Genomic DNA, 6,000 nt, shown 5'->3' on the forward strand with positions numbered 1-6,000 from the left:
AAACCGGTAGTGGGGTAAACATAAACATAACATTTCTTGGCCACAATGCCAGACTGTGAAAGTGCCATTTGGGTAAATTCATTAATTAGTCTCTAACAGTAGGCCCCATCGCTAGAGCTCAGAGGAAGGAGAAAGCTAGGTCTGTACATCGAAAGTTACATATGTAACCACGGTTGTGTGAGCTATATGGATCACTCTAATATATTGGTATCACTCCGCGGCAGAGGGATACATCCGAGGTGAGGATTTACAGATTTACTCTCGTGTACACCTGTGTCACGGCTGGGGTCCGCCCCATATATAGACCCCAGGGCCGCGATACACGTTTTCTAGATAATGTTTGAGGCGCCTCTAGAACCGTAGAGGATTGGAGTAATCCATATAGCTCACATAACTGTGGTTACATACATAACCTCCGTTATGTTTCAATATATTGGATCACTCCAATATATTGGTATACCCGTACCAGATTAGTCAGTGCTAGAGAGACCTGGCCAGCCAGCAGTAAAGTCCCAGCGCGGGACCGAGACACAGGGGCTGTCAATGTGGAAGGGGGGCCCCGGCACAGTCCCCGGAAGGGGAGGCGACGCCCAGGACCGCTGAACCAACCGCAGAGGGAGGTGCCACATTTACCCGATAGTATCTAGCAAAGGTGCAAGAGGAAGCCCAGCTGGCCGCAGCACAGATATCAGCGAGGGGCACTCCTCTCAGTAGAGCCCAGGACGCAGCCACACCTCGTGTTGAATGTGCCAGCACAGATCCCAGGACTGCTGTTGTAATCGTGTCCACGATCCAGTGAGACAAAGAGCTGGTATTTTGTTCTCATTGACCATGTCCGCTCCACATAGGCAGCCAGTGCCCTCACAGGGCACAGCATGCCGGAGGGAGGCCCAGACTCCCCTGCCACTGCCGGGGGGGTTGTAAGCAGACAGGATAAAAACGGATGTTCACATACCTATCTGACAGAACCTTCGGGAGGAATGAAGGGTTGGGGCGGAGAGATATACTCCTCCCACCGGGGTCCATCCGGTAGCACTCAGGACTTACCGAAAGAGCATGGAGCTCACCCACCCTCTTCATGGAAGTAATCGCTACCAAGAAAACCACCTTCATAGAGAGGTGTTTCAGTGAGGCAGACTCCAACTGTTCGAAAGTCTGCTTTGCCAAAGCTGCCAAGACCACATCCAGATCCCAGCTCGCCATTGAGTGGGTCCTACAGTAGCTGGACGCAGGCGACGAACCCCCTTCATAAACCTGGAGACCAAGGGATGGTGCCCCACTGGCCTGTCCATCCACCCCACATGGCAGGCAGATATAGTGGCCAAATACCCTCTCAGTGTAGAGGCTGCCAAGCCCTCATCCAAGCAAGACTGCAGTTATTGGAGGACATACTGCACCCCGCATGACTCGGGCACAACCTCAGTACCAATGCACCAAGAGCAGAAAAACTACCAGCACAACTGATATGCCGCGGTTGTAACCAGCACCCTTGCACTCTGCATGGTGTTCATTAGACCCTCCTGTAGTCCTAACATGGACCATTGGTGCAGTTCAGTGGCCAAGCCCACAGACTGAGGCGGTGTGGCCTCGGATGCCACAGAGTTCCCCCGACCTGAGACAGCATGACCGGTCTCAGGGGAAGTTGCCAAGGTTCCCAGACAGCAGGGACAGAAGAAGGCTGAACCAGGGTCGTCTGACCAGTATTGTGCCACCAGAAGCAGACAATGCTCTGGCATCCTCTTCCTGTCCAGCACAGCCTGGATCAGGGGAAAAAGGGGGAATGCTAGATGTCCCTGAGCCCAGAAAAGGAGCTCCCGTGCCATAATATGAAGGTGGTGAGACCTCAGTCCACCCTGATGGTTGATGTAAGCCACCACTGTGGTGTTGTCCGTGCTCACCAGGACATGTCTTCCCTTCAGATGTGGAAGGAAAGACTGCAGGGCTAGCAGTACAGCTCAGAGCTGTAGTGTATTGATGTGCCTACCACTCCAAGAGGGTAGCCAACAGCCGCTGGCCGACCTACCCTTGGTCACACCCCCCAGCCGATCTGGGAGGTGTCTCTGCTGACCAGCTCCCGGCGGCACATCCTGAGCCGGTTACCCGCAGCTGGCGGTGACAGTGGCGCTTTGGGTGCATCTGGTGGGAGTTGAACCACCATTGAAGAGGCCGGAGATGGAGCAGGCCCAGGGGAATCAACAACGAGGCTGCCATCAGCAAGCACAACTGGCGTTGGCAGGTTAGATCGGATACCACCCGCCCCTGCCAAAAGTAGTCGAGGCAAGATAAGATTGTCTGAACCCTTCTGGTGGGCAGACGTGCTCTCATGAGGACTGAGTCCAGTTCCATGCCAATGAAGGCCACCCTCTGTGTGGGCATCAGATGACTCTTGTCGTTTACAGTAATGCCCAGCCCACCGATGTGGGTCAGAAGCACGTCTCTGTCTGACAGGACCTGGGTCCTGGTCGGGGCACAATCAGCCAATTGTCCAGGTAATTGAGGATCAACAATCCTCGGGACGTGAGAAGTGCCAGGACAGCGTCCATGCACTTTGTGAAAGTGCGGAGTGCCAAGGAGAAGCCGAAGGGAAGAACCATGAATTCGTAAGCCCTCCCTTCGAAAGTGAATCGGAGGTACTGCCAATGAGCTGGGTGAACAGGAACATGCAAGTATGCATCCATCAGGTCCAGCATAACAAACCACTGGTCCCTGGACACGGCCTGCAACACGCGGGCTGGGGACAGCATGTGGAACCTCAGTACCTTCAAGTGCCTACTGAGGTTGCAGACGTCCAGAATCGGTCGAAACCGGTTGTCACTTTTTGGGACCACAAAATAAGTGGAGTAGAACCCACCTAGCCGTTCTGATGTCTCAATCCTGCGGACGACATCCAGGAGTGAGGAAATCTCCAGCTGCAGGGTTTTCTTCAGGGGGTCGGCCACCGTGGTGACACGAAGGCCCCTGAAGAACAGAGGCTGGCACCGGAATTGGAGTCAGTACCCCTCGAGCATTGAGGACAACACCCATGGGGACTCCACACAGTCCTCCCACTTTGCCCTTTGAAACCGGGAGAAACGGCCGAGGCCGGGGAAGGGTGTGTCAGGGGACCTGCCGGGGCCCGCCTCTCCTCTGGGGCCCCAAGCGCGTGGGTCCCTCAGGCATGTCCCTATGGCGGTGACGGTTGACACCATCACAGCTGTCACAAAGGGAAGCAATAAGCTCAGCCAAGCCAACAAGGCCACGGAGCAGGGGTCCGAAGCCCTGGTATAGCTTATGTCGTCACCCGCTTGGAGGAATAGGAACCCGGTGAGGGATAAATTACCCAGTACCTCGGCAAAAAACGGGGAAGATCTGTGTGGGAAAAACAGGCTGTTGCTTCACCTCATGCTGTGCCCCTCCCCGCTGTCATCCCTTAGCACAAGGCGATGGGGCAGTAGAGGGACCCCACCGTTGTTCGGGTTCAGGTGGGTGGCGACGGCTTGTCTGCCTTGGACCCGGAGCCTGAGGAGGTGGCATGAACCATCTCAGGGTCTCCCGGTCCTCACGAACCTCATCGGTCTGCTCTAGAATATTATCAACCCCTGGGCCAACGTCAGCCCTGGGGTGATGGGGTAAGGGGCAAATGTGCTCTGGAGAGCAGATGGCAGATGGTATTGGGCCAGCCAGACATGGCGCAAGGAGGTGTGCAGGTCGTTACCTCCTTGCGCCATGTCTGTATGTCTGACGCGGGCCACATCCCTCTGGAGCAGGGAAAGCAGGCGAGACACTTCCATCACTTCCCGGAGGAGCTCCTACGTGCCCTCCTGCAGCCAGGAAAACAGAGTCTGCAGGTAGGCCAGCAACAGCATGGCCGCATCGGTAAGGCGGCCAAGAGAGCAGAGGGATCCATATGTGGCTCTCAAGTCCACATCAAAGACTCTGGGGGGGAGGTCCCACCTTCAGTCGCGGGTTCCGCCCTGTCAGAGGCCCAGCTCTCCTGCAAGGCCTGGCAAAACTCAGCAGAGATGCGAACAGATGGAGAGTCCTCACTGTCCACCAGTTGATGTCCAGTGTAGTGGTTACCCAAGTGAGTAGGCCTCTCATAGCCTCTCGAGCGGCTGGGGGCAATGAAGCTCCGCTGGCGGCTTTTGATGGCCTGTCAGCCTGGTAGCCCCGCTCACGTGGTGAACAGTGCCAGCATTGTCCCCCAGGAGCAGCCTATCACTGGCCAACAGGGAACAGCTGTCGTTGCCATTGAAGCTATCAACCTCCTGACGCAGGGCATGCACCCTCCATTCAAGGTGGTCCCAGCAGTCCAACTCATGCCCCCGTCAAGGACTGGCAGCAGATGGGCTCTGCCTGCGGTGGCTCTGGCCACGCTTCTTTGGAGGGGTACTGGGCCCAGTAGAGGGACTAACAGCTCGCTGCCGCACCACTCCTGAGGGAGGGAGCTCTTTCCCAGCCTGAGCCCCAGCCTGGCCGACCCACTTGCGCATGGCCTCCAATCATGCCAGGTGCAGGCGTTCTAAGAACACCACACAAAACAGGCATCCAGTATGGCTCAAACCCAGGCAGTGCATACACGAGGTATGCAGATCCCCAGGGGAATGCCACCATCACACCTGTCACAAAGGGAAGCCATAAGCTCAGCCAAGGCAACAATGTCACGGAGCAGGGGTCCGACGCCCTTGGAAAATTATGTCATGACCTGCTTGGAGGAATAGGAACTTGGTGAAGGATAAATCACCCAGTTCCTCTGCAAACACAAGGGAAGACCCCTGTGGGAAAAACAGGCAGACAAAAAAACTGCAACCAGGTAATGGATTTGATTCATGTGTTTTTTGTTTTTGTTTTACACCAACTGCAATTTTACCTATCAGGTTTAATATCCAAGCAGTAAAAACAGCACCATATGATGGAGTAACTCCGTTAAGGAACTTCAAAGTTAATGTCTCAACATAGTGGCAGAACAGAACAAGAACAAGAAAACCATGTAGGGGAATTATCAGAGAACCCGTGTAGGGGAATTATCAGAGAACCCCTGTAGGGTAATTAGCAGAGAACCCATGTAGGGGAATTATCAGAGAACCCCGGTAGGGTAATTAGCAGAGAACCCGTGTAGGGGAATTATCAGAGAACCCCTGTAGGGTAATTAGCAGAGAACCCATGTAGGGGAATTATCAGAGAACCCCTGTAGGGTAATTAGCAGAGAACCCGTGTAGGGAATTAGCAGAGAACCCGTGTAGGGGAATTATCAGAGAACCCGTGTAGGGGAATTATCAGAGAACCCATGTAGGGGAATTATCAGAGAACCCCTGTAGGGTAATTAGCAGAGAACCCGTGTAGGGAATTAGCAGAGAACCCGTGTAGGGGAATTATCAGAGAACCCGTGTAGGGGAATTATCAGAGAACCCGTGTAGGGGAATTATCAGAGAACCCGTGTAGGGGAATTAGCAGAGAACCCGTGTAGGAGAATTATCAGAGAACCCGTGTAGGGAATTAGCAGAGAACCCGTGTAGGGGAATTAGCAGAGAACCCGTGTAGGGGAATTATCAGAGAACCCGTGTAGGGGAATTAGCAGAGAACCCGTGTAGGAGAATTATCAGAGAACCCGTGTAGGGAATTAGCAGAGAACCCGTGTAGGGGAATTATCAGAGAACCCGTGTAGGGGAATTATCAGAGAACCCGTGTAGGGGAATTATCAGAGAACCTGTGCCTATAGCGTGGGGACAGCATGTTAAAGCAATTCACAACACACACAAAACAAGCCGGTTGGCAAGTTGTGTAAGGTGAACACAGTTTGTGGCAGCAAGAGCCACCAATATATTAATAGATGCACACAGAGTCGTAATGTAACGCTAACGAAACACAAGCACGACAAACCATGGGCGGAAGATATAGATCAACAACAGGCAGGGAGTGGCCATGTGGCCAGCTGCTCCAGGCTGCAAACAGCCAGTGAATATACCTCCACGCAAGATATTACACTTACCAGTGACTTACCAAGCGAACTTCAGAAAGTTT

This window comes from Salmo salar, chromosome ssa25 (genome assembly GCF_905237065.1).
Source record: "Salmo salar chromosome ssa25, Ssal_v3.1, whole genome shotgun sequence".
NCBI lineage: Eukaryota > Metazoa > Chordata > Actinopteri > Salmoniformes > Salmonidae > Salmo > Salmo salar.